Source organism: Thalassophryne amazonica, chromosome 10 (genome assembly GCF_902500255.1).
Source record: "Thalassophryne amazonica chromosome 10, fThaAma1.1, whole genome shotgun sequence".
Lineage (NCBI taxonomy): Eukaryota > Metazoa > Chordata > Actinopteri > Batrachoidiformes > Batrachoididae > Thalassophryne > Thalassophryne amazonica.
In genome coordinates, this window is record NC_047112.1 from 106,943,962 (window position 1) to 106,960,139 (window position 16,178).

General features: G+C 44.9%; 1 protein-coding gene across 1 annotated transcript in view; it reads right to left on the reverse strand.

Annotated features, from left to right (window-relative positions):
* Positions 1-10,452, reverse strand: part of farp2 (FERM, RhoGEF and pleckstrin domain protein 2) — a 203,733-nt gene extending 193,281 nt beyond the window's left edge. Inside the window, 1 exon segment of the mRNA XM_034180697.1 lies at positions 10,350-10,452. The gene's annotated coding sequence lies outside the window, so the exon portion shown is untranslated.
* Between the last annotated feature and the right edge of the window lie 5,726 nt (positions 10,453-16,178).

The following is a 16,178-nucleotide window of genomic DNA, read 5'->3' on the forward strand; positions in this document are numbered from 1 at the left end:
TGATCGATTGGCCGTCCGGGGTAGTGGTTCAGTGGAGCGAGACCTGCCATCGGGTGTGTCTAGGTTCCTCGGTTCCTCCCGGCTCCCAAGCTAAGGAGGAGGTCAGAGTCCCGCCCAATCTGGGGACGGTGCCGGTGGAGTACCACGACCTTGTCGACGTGTTCAGCAAGGATCTGGCTCTCACACTTCCCCCCCCACCGTCCGTATGATTGTGCCATTGATTTGGTTCCGGGCAGTGAGTTCCCGTCCAGTAGGCTGTACAACCTCTCACGGCCTGAGCGCGAATCAATGGAGACCTACATCCGGGACTCATTAGCTGCCGGGTTGATCCGGAATTCCACCTCCCCGATGGGCGCAGATTTCTTTTTTGTGGGTAAAAAAGACGGCGGACTTCGTCCATGCATTGATTATAGGGGGCTGAACGAAATCACGGTTCGCAACCGATACCCGTTGCCCCTGTTGGATTCGGTGTTCACACCCCTGCATGGAGCCCAAATCTTCACCAAGCTCGATCTTAGAAATGAGTATCATCTGGTTCGGATCCGGAAGGGAGACGAGTGGAAAACGGCATTTAACACCCCCTTAGGTCACTTTGAGTACCTGGTCATGCCGTTCGGCCTCACAAACGCCCCCGCGACGTTCCAAGCATTAGTTAATGATGTCTTGCGGGATTTCCTGCACCGGTTCGTCTTCGTATATCTAGACGATATACTCATCTTTTCTCTGGATCCTGAGACTCATGTCCGGCATGTACGTCAGGTCCTGCAGCGGTTGTTGGAGAACCGGCTGTTTGTGAAGTGCGAGAAGTGTGAGTTCCACCGCACGTCTTTGTCCTTCCTGGGGTTCATCATCTCCTCCAACTCCGTCGCTCCTGATCCGGCCAAGGTTGCGGCGGTGAGAGACTGGCCCCAACCCACAAGCCGTAGGAAGTTGCAACAGTTCCTAGGCTTTGCTAATTTCTACAGGAGGTTCATTAAGGGCTACAGTCAGGTAGTTAGCCCCCTGACAGCCCTGACCTCACCAAAAGTCCCCTTCACCTGGTCGGATCGGTGCGATGCCGCATTCAAGGAGTTGAAACGGCGCTTCTCGTCTGCACCTGTTCTGGTGCAGCCCGATCCTAGTCGCCAGTTAGTGGTTGAAGTGGACGCCTCGGACTCAGGGATAGGAGCCGTGCTGTCCCAGAGCGGGAAGACCGATAAGGTCCTTCACCTGTGTGCCTATTTTTCCCGCAGGTTGACCCCAGCCGAACGGAACTATGACGTCGGCAATCGAGAGCTCCTTGCGGTGAAAGAGGCTCTTGAGGAGTGGAGACATCTGTTGGAGGGAACGTCTGTGCCATTCACGGTTTTCACTGACCACCGGAACCTGGAGTATATCAGGACCGCCAAGCGGCTGAATCCCAGGCAAGCCCGCTGGTCACTGTTCTTCGGCCGTTTTGACTTCCGGATCACCTACTGTCCCGGGACCAAAAACCAAAGATCGGATGCTTTGTCCCGGGTACATGAAGATGAGGTCAAAACGGAGTCGTCGGATCCCCCGGATCCCATCATCCCGGAGTCCGCTATCATGGCCGCCCTCACCTGGGACGTGGAGAAGACCGTCCGGGAGGCCCTGACACGAGACCCGGACCCCGGAACCGGACCGAAGAACAAACTCTACGTCCCACCAGAAGCCAGGGCTGCAGTTCTGGACTTCTGTCACGGTTCTAAGCTCTCCTGTTATCCTGGGGTGCGAAGAACCGTGGCAGTCGTCCGGCAGCGCTTCTGGTGGGCGTCCCTGGAGGCCGACGTCCGGGGTTACATCCAGGCCTGTACCACCTGCGCCAGGGGCAAGGCCGACCACCGCAAGACATCGGGATTGCTACAGCCGCTGCCCGTGCCTCATCGCCCCTGGTCTCACATCGGCCTGGATTTTGTCACGGGTCTCCTGCCGTCCCAGGGAAACACCGTCATTCTCACGATAGTGGACCGATTCTCCAAGGCGGCCCACTTCGTGGCCCTCCCGAAGCTACCAACGGCCCAGGAGACAGCGGACCTCCTAGTCCACCACGTCGTCCGTCTGCATGGGATACCATCAGACATCGTCTCCGATCGCGGTCCCCAGTTCTCCTCGCATGTTTGGAGGAGCTTTTGCCGGGAACTGGGGGCCACGGTCAGTCTCTCGTCCGGGTATCACCCCCAGACCAACGGACAAGCAGAACGGGCCAACCAGGAGATGGAGCAGACCCTACGCTGTGTGACAGCCGCGCACCCGACGGCCTGGAGTACCCACCTGGCCTGGATCGAGTACGCCCACAACAGTCAAGTGTCGTCAGCCACCGGCCTCTCCCCTTTCGAGGTGTGCTTGGGGTATCAACCCCCGTTGTTTCCGGTGGTTGAGGGGGAGGTCGGTGTGCCCTCGGTCCAGGCCCACCTACGGAAGTGCCGTCGGGTGTGGCGTGCCGCCCGTTCTGCTTTGTTAAAGGCCCGGACGAGGGCGAAGAACCATGCAGACCGGCGGCGGGCCCCGGCTCCCACGTATCGTCCTGGGCAGGAAGTGTGGTTGTCCACCAAGGACATTCCCCTTCAAGTGGACTCCCCAAAACTGCAAGAACGATACATCGGCCCTTACAAGATACTCAAGGTCATCAATCCCGCCGCAGTGAGGCTCCAGCTTCCGACCTCACTGCGGATTCATCCAGTATTCCACGTCTCCAGGATTAAACCCCATCACACCTCACCCCTCTGCACTCCGGGTCCGGCGCCACCTCCTGCCCGGATCATCGACGGAGAGCCGGCTTGGACCGTGCGCCGGCTCCTCGACGTCCGACGAATGGGCCGGGGTTTTCAGTATCTGGTGGACTGGGAGGGGTACGGCCCCGAAGAACGCTCCTGGGTGAAGAAGGGCTTCATCCTGGACCCGGCCCTCCTGGCCGACTTCTACCGTCGCCACCCTGACAAACCCGGTCGTGCGCCAGGAGGCGCCCGTTGAGGGGGGGGTCCTGTTGTGTGGGCCGCTGAAGAGGAGTTACTGCTGGCCCACCACCACTAGAGGGCGCCCTGCCTAGAGTGCGGGCTCCAGGCACCGGAGGGCGCTGCCGCCTTACGGGAGCAGCCAGGACGACAGCTGTCATCCATCACTGGAGACAGCTGATCCCAATCAATACGGAGGTATATCAGCAGGACGGCATCTCCACCTCATTTGCCGAGATATCGCCTGACCAAAGAGGTAACAATCTCTGCCCATACATATAACTAACCATTGTTGTATTTCTTGTGGAGCATTTGTAGGACAGCTGACTACTGAACAACTTTTGGATAAGTACTCACCTTCCTACACTCCTGTATCGTTGTTAACGAGAGGTGGAGGTGGACTCTCCACCCTCCGTGTTACTGGGTGCAGCCGCATCCACACCTGACTGTTTTTGTTCCTTGCCAGCAGTACCGGATCCGACGAGCGGAGGCAGTGGCCACCTGGGGATTTGGGACTTGGCGGCTCCAGTATTCCCGGGGTTCGGTGGCAGAGGAAATCGGGTTGGTTCCGGTTCGACTTGGACAGGCGTCTCCTATCGTCGAGCCTGCCCACACGACACCGTTGTTATTGGACTCAGTCTCAATATTGTAATCGGCTGTGTTGTTGTGCCTGTTTTTCACAACAGTAAAAACAGTGTTATTTGATTCCTCCATTGTCCGTTCATTTGCGCCCCCTGTTGTGGGTCCGTGTTCCTACACTTTCACAACACAGACCTCGTATACCACTTCATCATGAAGCTGGGCAACTGTTTGTTGTGATTTGGCGCTATACAAGAAAAAAGTTGATTGATTGATTGATTGACATATAAAATATCCTCAATAATAATAATAATAATAATATGAAAGCAAACAGAGCTCTGGTATAGGAATAGTATCATATCGGCAGATATCCAAATTCAGGTATCGGAAGTGAAAAAATGTGGATTGTGCATCCCTCTTTTAAACACTGTACACTCTCCACATTATAGATGATCCAAACAGACCATGTTGGACCCCACAGTTTGGAACACATGTGGACTGTGGATTAAAGCAGACCTGCATTGAAATAAATGTGGTCAGATTTCAGAAAGAAATAGCTGATATGTATTTATAAGACCCTTGTGAATGCAGTAAAGTAAATCTGTAAGCCCCAATTTGTAATTCAGCGGAGAAATCTTTGTTTAAAAATGACAAATTTGCAGCTAAAATTTAGCCCTCTGTGAAAACAGTTTGTACAGCCATATCATTTCCATGACGTCAGGGACAAGACAACGCGCTCCCGCCTACAGTCCGATCCCGCATTGAAATTGATTTTATCTGTTAGTAATGTTACTTATACATGTCCTGGTTTCAACATCCAAAAGTAAGCTGCAATGAATGTGAGATACAGATCTGTGTGCTCAGATCAGCAACGACATCGACAGCGGGCGCCGTTCTTCCTCTCCCGCTCTCTGCCTCCGCTGCGCTTATTAAGTCTGCGGGCTCGTTAACGAGCTCGTTAACCGCAGACGCGGGCCACTCACACCGCCCGTGTCTGCTTTGCAGCCGCCGGCATCACCTCTCTGTCTACTGAATGGAGCTGCAGGATACTGGGCACAAGTCCTGAGATTACGCTCGCTGTTTTAATGCAAAGCGGCCAGTACACCTGTTGCTGCAAGGACGGACCTCTTGCGGCAAAATGCACAGCACCGCGCGTCTCGGCAATCGGAGCCCCAGAGCTCCATGGACGCTGAGAGAGGTTTATATATTTTTAATGACTGGGATTCTTTGCAGGTCTCGCCTCCATATCCCGCGATGGTACCGGAGACGAAAGACAGTAGATTTTCATTGCGACACCACTCAATCAAACGGGCGTATGAAAAAGTCCCCCAAAATAATTTTCAAGCACAATAAAAGAAATGTGTACTCACCAAACGTGCCGCAAGACAATATGAAGTTTTAAAAAAAGTAGATCCTTCCGTATAAGACAAGAAAAAGGTGCAGATGCAAACTGACATAAATCCACAAATTACAATTGGCGCAATGCATGCTGGGAGAGGGTCTTGTCCGTGACGTCTCGGCAGCGTCCATGATGAGAGGGACAATTTGCGGAGGGCTAAATGTTAGCTGTAAATTTGTCATTTTCAAATGAAGATTTCTCTGTTGAATGACAGATCTGGGCTTCCAGATTTACTTTACTACATTCAGAAGGACCTCATGTGTAAATGTAAGTCATTTTTTGTTCAAAAAAATCTGACTGCATTTTTTTTCAATGCAGGTCTCCTTTAATTATAAGATTAACATGAGTTTGATTTTGGGGCAGGATTAGTAGTCAATCAGTTAAGTGCACTTGTTTCCAGAGCGGAAGGTTTCGGGTTTAAGGCAACCATTGCCCATTCTCCATGTAATGTAGAGTTGCGTCAATAAGGGCATCCGGCGTAAAACTTGTGCCAAATCAACATGCAGATCCACCTCAGATCTACTGTGGTGAACTGTATTAATTTCAATGCAGACCCAGTTTAAAAAAAAAAAAAAAAATTACAGCCTGAGTGGAGGTTAAAGCAGCTATACATGCACATCATGCAGTTGTGAACACAACCTTGTGCTCCACTTGCGACAGCCTCTCCGCATTTCTGGATCCAAAATAACTGACAAACTCTCAAAAATTAAACAAGTCCATCATCTCTGCCCTGCGCAGCCATGAGCACACATGAACTGAGCATCGCGCTTGAAGCGGCTGTGCTGAAAGGCCGCGGCTCTGAAAAATAGAGTATTGTTCACTTTCCCTCCCGAGCATCTGCTCTGCAGAACCACTGACCTGAATGAATTTGGATCATGGGTAGGAGTAATGTATTTATCCTGAAACGGTTACGAATAAAATTATTATTTTTACGCTTTCAGACAATGTTGAGAGGGGTTAAGAAGCGGAACCAACGAAGCAGCGGATCAAAGCACTGCTTCATTGGTTCAAGCTTCAAATCAGAGTCGCTGTAGAAACAGTTGATTACAGAGCCACTGCAGGGTCTGCAATCAGCGTAGAGAAATGAACATTTTCCCGACAAACACCCTCAAAAACAACGGCCGCTCTGAAGGACCGATAAGGGAATCGTTAAGCAAAAAGACTATTGATATCGGTGGATCGAATCATTTCTTAACGATACCCGAAAAGAACCGGTTCTTGATACCCAACCCTACATCTTATAAATGCACTCCAGTCATCATCTCTCTCAGTGACGGCTATCTAAAGCTTTTGTACGACAATCATTTCCACATAAATTCAGCATTATTTCATCATAAAAGACAGAGGAAGTGATCAGAGCACAGCAGCCAGACAAGCTGCTGTTGCATTTACTGCACCTCTGTCATTTCAAAACGTCAGGAGTGACTCACCGATTATCGCCTTGTTTCTGCTTAAAATGGCTTTGTTTCTGCTCAACACTGATTTTAGAATGATTTAAGAGGTTTTACTTTGTCATCTGATGGTTAATAATCACATTATTCCCTTTGATCGCTTTGGGTGTAGAGACTCAGTCTCAGACGAGCTACTGTGGTCCTAAATGACGCAAAGGCAGGGTGGACCAAATTTTTTTGGTGGTGGTGGTGGTGGGGGGGGGGGGTGCCGTTCAGTCTGCGACACTGGGACTCGCCCAATGTGATATGGTTGGCAGCTCTGTCTTTCTAAAGGCCCCCATAAGAGTTAAAAGTTGCCATCTGCTGCTTTTCTCAAAAATTGGTACAGACATTCCTTGGGTGATGGTGTGGACAAGGAAAGTGTATTTTCTGATGAAACCCCTCTGACCCCTCCCCCCCCCCCCCCCCAATTTATTGCAGAAAACCTGATTAATAACTGTCAATTTTGCATAAAGATTCTTTTGGAGGTTGCAGTGTGATTGTGTGTTAAAAAAAATATTCTACAGGCCAAACATTTTGCAAATGTCCCAATTTATAGCTGACAAACTGCTCAGTAAAGTTTTCCTTGATTCTGCATATACAGTTGTATGCAAAAGTTTGGGCACCCCTGATAATTTTCATAATTTTCCTTTATATGTAAATCACTGGTTGTCTGGATCATAAATTTCAGTTAAATATATCACATAGCAGAGGAACACACTGATATTTGAGAAGTGAAATGAAGTTTCTAGTATTTACAGAAGTTAAGGCCTGAAGTGGCAGGCCAAGAAAAATCTCATAAGCTGAAGCGAAGCATGGTGAGAAGAGTCATAGTCAACCCACAGACCTGCTCCAAAGACCTACAACATGATCTTGCTGCAGACAGTGTCTCTGTGCATCATTCAACTATATAGCGCACTTTGCACAAAGAGATGCTGTATGATACTGTAATACAAAGGAAGCCTTTTATGCATACACGCCAGAAACAGAGTCGCTTGAGGTATGCTACAGCACATTTGGACAAACCAGCTTCATTTTGGAATAAGGTGCTGCGGACTGATGAAACTAAAACTGAATTATTTGGACATAACAAGGGGCAGTATGCATGGGTGAAAAAGAACACAGCATTCCAAGAAAAACGCTTGCTACCTACAGTAAAATTTGGAGGTGGTTCCATCATGCTGTGTGGCCAGTGCAGGTACTGGGAATCTTGTTAAAGTTGAGGGTCACATGGATTCCAGTCAATATCAGCAGATTCTTGAGAACAATGTTCATGAATCAGTGACAAAGTTGAAGTTGCACCGATGCTGGATCTTTCAATAAGACAACAACCCTAAGCACTACTAAGGCATTCATGCAGAGGAACAAGTACAATGTTCTCGAATGGCCAGCTCAGTCCCCAGACCTCAATATTATTGAAAATCTGTGGTGAGATTTTAAGTTGGCTGACCATGCTTGGAAATTAATAAACCTGAGATGTATTGTAAAGAAGAATGGTCCAAAATACCTTCAACAAGAATCGAGACTCTCATTGGAAGCAAAAGGAAGCGTTTAGAGGCCATTATTTCTGCAAAAGGAGGATCTACTACAACCCCAATTCCAATGAAGTTGGGACATTGTGTAAAATGTAAATAAAAACAAAATACAATGATTTGCAAATCCTCTTCAACCTATATTCAATTGAATACACCACATATTTGCACAAAAACAATAAAGTTTATCAGTTGAACATTAAACATCTCGTCTTTGTGGTGTATTCAATTGAATATAGGTTGAAGAGGATTTGCAAATCGTATTCTGTTTTTATTTACACTTTTCACAACATCCCAGCTTCATTGGAATTGGGGTTGTAAATATTGATGTATTTTTTGTTGGGGTGCCCAAATTTATGTACCTGCTTAATTTTTTTAAAGAATTATTGCACACTTTCTGTAAATCCTATAAACTTCATTTCACTTCTCAAATATCACTGTGTTTGTCAGCTATATATTGAACTGAAATTGCTGATTCATACAACCAATGATTTATAAAGGAAAATCTTGGAAATCATCAGGGGTGCCCAAACTTTTACATACAACTGTAGATTCCTTGAATCAATGACACATTTTCACTGACCTTCAACCATTAAACCCACTTTCCTCATATTTAGTGAAAAATTACTCCCCGTGTTCAAAGGACTTCAAGATCTGTTGACCCTATTTTCAAAGACTGTCATTCATTTCTGAATAAGTAATCTACTGATTTCAGTCATACACTACAGACAGTTGCCCAATTCCGGATCACCTTTTTTAAAGTCCCGCTATACGGAGCCATAAAGCAACTGAATGTCCTTTAATTGTGTATTGTTGTATTGGGTATTTGGATGTTATTTAGCTGAAAAAGTCTGGGTGGAGTAGCGCTTCTACTTAAAGTGTGAAGCCACATTATGTGTGGTGCAAACATTTGCCAGAAACGGATCACTTTTGCCAGTGGCATCTGGTTGGAACCCTTCTAATGCAGAATGATACACACTAGAATGTGAATGTGTTAGAATGTGTTTTGAACACAAAATGATAGAAATTATACTTATTAAATGAGAATTTACTTAGTTTCAAAAGGCGCTGTTATACATTTTTACGAGCAAAAAATGAAGTGTGGAGGTGAGATTTCTCCTGAATTAAAAAATAAAAGCCCCCACATTCATGCCCATTCGTGATGTTGAGATGACCCGCAAAGTCCACATGGCTCACAACTACAGACACGAGGCTGCTGCTTCAGTGATCTGCAACCTGCAAATTTTCGCATTGGAGATAAATGCGCGCAGCAATTAAACAGCAAGACATAACACACTGACATTTTCTACCCAATAAGTAAGTATTTTCCCACTCTAGAACCAAATGGCTAACTCACGTTTTAGAGATAGTTACTTTAAAACTTGCAGGAATGAGTGAGAAAAAGCGCGCACACCGCAGACATCGGGATGTTTTGATTCCTCTGCTGATCACAAGGATGGCTGGATCTGGTCGAGCTTGTGGTTGTTTGTAGACAAAACATCAATCTTTCCATTGGTACCAAGTATTTCGTGCCGATTACGAGAAACGGCGGCGCAAAAACTACAGCAGTGATCCGGAACTGGGCAAGTGACTGTACTTGTTTCATGAGAGATCACACAAATGAAACCATGTGGTTCTGGATCTTAGACACTGAAACTACAGGCAAGATGTTGGTGACGTTTTGGGAAGGTAAGTTCCACTTCCAAACAAGCAATACTATTTGTAATCTTAATAATAGATTCCAGAACTGTTACAGAACTGTTTTTAGGAAGGCATGAACAATGCAAGTGTCATCATTTAGTTACAGATTTGTAACAATATTAAACAGCTACAATCAGAATTTCCTGCAGAGATCAACTGCCACACCTACACCCTGACCCCCAATTATGTTTGATTTACAGTGACAGAAACGCAGGGGGAAACAAAATCTGAAACTCCAGACTTTAATAACGAGCCAGTTATGTTTCGCCATTTGTGCTGAATGACTTACTGGATTATTCAGAGTTCATTAGTTTAATGTGGGCCGACTAAATCGTTTTTTGGGTTGTTTTTCTTTTTTTTGGGGGGGGGGGGGGGGGGTGAAAGCTGTGGACACTATTCACGTAAAAACACACTTAGACTTTGAAATATTTTGGAGGCGACATTAAAAAGGTTTTAAAAACACGACGGCGTTTCTATTTTAACTGTGGGCGCGTGCGCGTGGGCCTAAGTGGGTCAATAACACGTCAGGGCCACAGTTATAAAACAATAAAACCAAACTAAACTACCCCATAAAACTTCACAGGACGAAAAACAGCATCAATTAAAGCGGGACGTGTTGAAGTAAGATGCCTTTTTTGACACAGTTCATCAGAAGCGAACAAAAGTTACTAATCTTGAATAAAGCTTAACTCCCTACAAACAAAGTCGAGCGACACCATGATGTTTAAATAACTAAGTTAAGCAGCTGGAAACTTACCACTTAGCTGTGTGAGGGAGAAAGAAAAAAATAACTACTAAAAGTTTGGAACGTGGAAAACGACACCGCTCCAGTCCATGGTCGACGTCCGCGCAGCGCGCACTCACACCGTCATGTGATTGGCTGACACAGTCCTGCTCGAGCTGTGATTGGCTGATTCAGCTCGTAGGCTTGCAGAGCAGCAGTGAGTGAAGATTTACCTTTAAACATCTTTGGTGGGACACACGACCTACTTGTCCGAAGGGGAAAAAGGCTATGAGATTCAAAGACCGGTAACTGTTCACACGAAATAAAATGATTCGTTTATCTGACTTAATGTTCAGTTTGAGAGAATGCTTAACTTGTCGAGAACATGAAGTAAATTAGGTTTTTATCTCTAATCCTTTTAACTCACAAACACTTGGAAAACGTAAGAGAGAAAAATGTGATATATTTAAACAAGACTATTATTCGATTATTAGACTATTATGCTACTGTTTTGCACTCTTAAATCTGTTGTTTTGCTGCAGTAATCAAAGTCGAAGCAGCCACTTCTGTTGCTGTGATGGAGCGCCCCCTGGTGGACTACAATAATAAACTCCATGATGCACAGTTTTACTGTGTTGAATGTTTGGTTTGCAAAGTAAATGTCAGTGTCGACGTACATTGGATTCTATGACATGCGACATATGTTACCCTGTAACATGATAACTAAGCATGACGGATGGTGCAAACTATTCTTTTTTTAAAATCCTCTTAACCAATAATTTGCATCACATTTTAGAACAATTGGAGCGACTTTAAAACCTCTTAAACACCTCAGCCCACAGCCTCAGATCTTTAGGTCAGAACCTGTTGATGGTTCCTCGAACCTCCTTTAAAACTCGAGGAGACCGATCTTTTAAAGCCGTAGCGCCTCGTCTCTGGAACGAACTCCCTCTGTCCCTGCGATCCCTGGACTCTGTTGAGATGTTCAAAAAGCAACTAAAGACTCTACTTTTTAAACAGGCTTTTCATGGACAATAATCTTTTAGTACTGAGTGTTTTACTGTATATTTTTATTGTTTTACCTTGTAAAGCGCTTTGTGACCCCTGTCTGTGAAAAGTGCTATATAAATAAAGTTTACTTACTTACTTACTTACTTAAACCCTAGAGTCCCCAAATTTGGGGACTTGCCCTGTTTTGGAACATTTGAACACTCATAACTAACCAATGCTGACACCAACATACACTTATTATACATCAAAATGTCAAAGCAGTCTCCTCTACAAAAGTATCCACTTCAATCACATATCAACTAACCACAGCTGAAACGCCAAGCAAATAAAGACATAAATTGGAATTCATTTTTTGGGAAAAAAAAAGCTAATTTACTCCTACCAAGTATTATTTAATTTCATTTTTTTTTGCATCCACAACATCCCGTAGGACCTGTCTTTTAGCTGATCCAAACTTTTGCATTTTTGACCTTGTACAAGCTGAGAAATAAATCATAATGTATGGGTATGTGATTTTGGTGAAATAGGCTCTAGGGCTTAAGGGGTTAAGTTTTGACCCCTGTACAAACTCAAACTGACCTTTGTCACCATTCTTGCTGTTTTTACCCCATAACTCCATAACATTCAGTCATAGATAGTCCAAACTATATGTTTTCGGAATATTTATGATCAGACAAATAATGTGTTATGATTGGAGCATTTTAAAATCTTGACCCCTGCGTAATTCTTCATTGACCCTTACCTGGCCGCCATATTGGATTTTCAAGTGGCCAGCACTTTTTTCTCAAACACTGATTTATGAAGAACATTCATGCCAAATGTGATCCTTGTACCACAAAGTGAACAATTCTGTCCAAAAGTCATACTTATCTGCTCCACTACTGGGGGTGAGTGAGTGGAAAAACACATACACAATGCAGAGGTTAAATTGCCATAGGCACCAGCTCTGGTCGGTTGCTTGGTGTTTGGTTTGTTTTTGTTCTCATTTTGCTTTTGTATTACTTTTCTGTGTATTCTTTTCTTGTGGGGTTTTTATTGCTGGGGTCTGTCTGTGGTTCTCTCTCTCTCCCTCTCTGGCCATGCCCTGCTTCTGGTTTCTACCATGCACACCTGTCCGTAATCTGCTGATTGCCACCTGGGGTTTTATTAGCTTACAGGTTGTGTTGGTTCTTTGCCAGTTTGTTGCGCCCTGTGCCTTCATACCAGCTCTCTTTCTCGTGTTTCCTAGATCTGCCTGCTTCAGTGTGTACTCAACCTCCTGTCTGTTTATTCCGACCTTGATTAGCCTGATGATCATTGTACTGCCGCTGTGCCTTTTGGACTGCCTTCCTGTGTACCGACCATTGCATTCCTTCTCACTAAAGCCTTTTTGCAATCAGAGCTGTGTCAGTGAGCCTTGCATTTGTCTCCTACCAAACCAGCCTGTCACCATCGGTGTAAAGCAAAAGCTAAATATCGGGTACAAAATGCACATTTGGATCCCAGTGAACACACCTTTATTTCTTCATTCTTGTGGTAATTACATTTTTGTGAAGACTGGCTAAAATATTTTTTGTGAAATTGATGAAAATGTTACAGTTACCTTTCTCAATTCAAGAAAACATGGAAATGGTCTGCATCTGGACCATCAGTACATGTGTCATTTATTATTTCATAAACTTTGTGTTGACTGGCTAAACACTTGAAGGACTCTGCCAACTAAAAAGCAAATAAACTAGAGCTTTCAGGGAGTGCATACCTCTACACTGAAAAGACCTCTGTTTGGAAAGCTTTAATCCAGTGCAGGTAGGCATCAACTTTACATGAAATTTAATGGGAGACATGAGAAAAATACACATTTAAAATGAATCATCAATCTAAATCTGTCTCAGAATTTAATCAACCATTCATTGTTCCAAGGTCTACATCTGTAGCACATGTAGCTGAAATCCATTAATGTATTTCTGAAATATCCTGCTAAAAACAAAGATCCTTCCAATCAGCAGATGTGGATGGAATCATAGTCTCTCTCTTTCAGAGTTAATACCAATCTGTCAGTGATCAAAATGTAAGAAATCTTTTTGAATTCAGTCACTAATAAGACAATTTATCTGTGGGGGCATTTTATGAGATAACACAAGACAAGATTAAGGTACAACCCAAAATCACAAAAAGTTAGTAAAGTGCAAAAAAACAAAACAAACGAACAAAAAAGCAAAAATAAGAAAAAAAAAAAAGACTGATTATTACATTTATTTTGACTTCTAACTGAATATATTTCATGTAGTGTGTAGCCAACTTCATTTCATTTTTCAACGTACGTCGATCCTGCATTTAAGGCCAGCGACCCCCCCCCCCCCCCCCCCCAAAAAAAAAAAAAAACCCAAAACAAACAAAAGTTGAGACAAGGGCATCTTGGGACTATGAGGTTAAAATTAATATGTAAATTAAATATAAATAAATAAATAAATAATATTGTTAAATCAAAGCCGTTTGATAGACTGGTGTCCAGGGTGTACCCCGCCTCATGCCCTATGACTGCTGGGATAGGCTCCTGCACCCACGTGACCCTTGATTGGAGTAAGAAATAAGTAAGTTGAGATAGGGGCAATTTAAGTAGAAGTAGGGATGCACCGATCCTGTCATGGTTCTCCTTGACCCTTGGTTTTTATTCTATTTATAACCTTGTTCATCATCATGTGTGAGGTTTTCCTTCAGATGGCACCCTCGTGTTAGTTCCACACCTGCTGCGCCTCACCGCTCATCTCAGCTGCACACCAGCTATGAATAAGCGACTGATGAGCGGCAGACTATTTAACTCAGACTTTCAGATCAGTGCTTGCCAGATTCTTGCATGAGATTCCACAGCCAGATTCTTCTAAAAGATCCCAGAGATTCCAGGTGCTTCCATGATCCTGTGGACCGAGCCCGATTCCTCTCTGTGACCTTGACCGCATCTTCCTGCTGCCTCCATGCGCCTAAGACGTCGGAGCTTCCTGCAGCTAAACTCAAGGTAACCTGGCCAATTCTCTAATTCCCATATTAGTGCGAACTGTCTTTCCTGGTGTTCCAGACGCCTTCCTGAGTGGCTCCCATGCTACCCTGGTTCCTGGCTACCCGCACAGCAACGTCACTTTGGAACTCGATGGCTCTCAGCTCAGAGCATGGCTCTGCTTCACGCCAGTTAAGTTCCTTCTGGTCTCAGTGGGATTCCATTCTCACTTGTTCCTGTCTGTGACTGTGCTATGATAAAGAACTGCTCCAACAACTCTTTCTAAGAACTGTATGAACTCTGACATTGAATGATTAAGAGCCCAGCCGTCTAAGTCCTGCTTAATTGGAACTGCGTCACAAACATGCAGTACTTGACCTCTAACGTCTGGAGACAGTTTATGAACTGTGAACTCTTTCTGAACAGTAAACCTTATTTTCTAACATTATTTCCATAAGTGTGAACAATTCTATTTTAAGCCTTCTGAGAGCTGTGAATCGTTTAAGGCTTCCAGTGTTACGACTGCAGTCACTCACCATCTGTGTTTTCGTTCCCTCAGTTCCTGGTCTCGGATCCGTGCGTAACTCCTGGTCCCTGAACCCCAGGTCTCGGTTCTCCTTCAAAACTGGCTCGGGAAACTGCAGCTCCCTGTTTTCACCGCCCGGAGTGGGCTAACTCTCCATTCTGCAGGCATCCCCAGCGCAACACTTTTATTTATCCTCATAAATAAATAATTTTCTTTTGCAAACCACTCTGTGTCTTGCTCCCTAGCATTTGGGTCCATTGCCTGAATCGGTCCCGTCTGGACCTCTAACCTTAACAGATCCACATTTTTTCAGATTTGATCCCAATACCTGAATTTGGATATCTGCCGATATGATACTATTCCAATACCAGAGCTCTGTTTGCTTTAATATTATTATTATTGATTTTATGAGGATATTTTGTGTCATCAGTTACACAGCTTCATGAAGTTGTCTGAAGGAGGATTTTGTTAAAAAGAAAATCTGAAAGTATACAGCTGCAATTTGCTAGAAAGTACATCTAAGATGCAAGCCCAGATTTGATATTTTGGTGAAAAATTAGGTACTTTTATTTACAGACTTAAAAGAGAAAAGAAACTCTTTGTCTCTCAATTCTCTATTTGTATTTCTCAATTTATTTCATTTATATAGTGCCAGTCACAACAAAGTTACATCAAAACGCTTCACACAAGTAAGTTCTAACCTTACCAACCCCAGAGCAAGCACACAGGCGAAAGTGGTAAGGAAAAACTCCCTCTGATTTCAGGAAGAAACTTCAAGCAGAAGTTTCATTTTCTAATAAAATGAATTTAAGAGTAAAAAGCATAGTATCATAGTATGCTTGTCATGGTCTGCCTCTGTCCTTTCCTTTTTTTAAACCTTGTTTAGTTTGAGTTTTTCCCAGATGGCACACTTGGAGCCGAGGAACACCCGCTGCTCATCACCGCCACACACCTGATGTGCATCAGCAGTGGGTTACTTAAACCCAGGCTTTCAGCTTATTCACTGGGATTCTTGGTTTTCCATGCCATGAAGCCAGATTCTTGCATCGCATCCTGCATGAGATTCCATGACCTTGACCTCGTCTTTCCTGCCACTTCCATGCGCTCAGACATCAGAGCTTTCTGCAGCTCGTTTCAAAGTAACCTGGCCACCTCTAATTCCTGTATTAGAGCTCGTTGATGTTTTGGTGTTTCCAGACACTTTCCTGTGTGGCTCCCGCGCCACTCTCTGTGTTGTGTGGGCCGCCAGAAGAGGAGGTACTGCTGGCCCACCACCAGAGGGCGCCCTGCCTGACGTGCGGGCTTCAGGCACTAGAGGGCGCTGCCGCCTCACAGGAACAGCCGAGGTGACAGC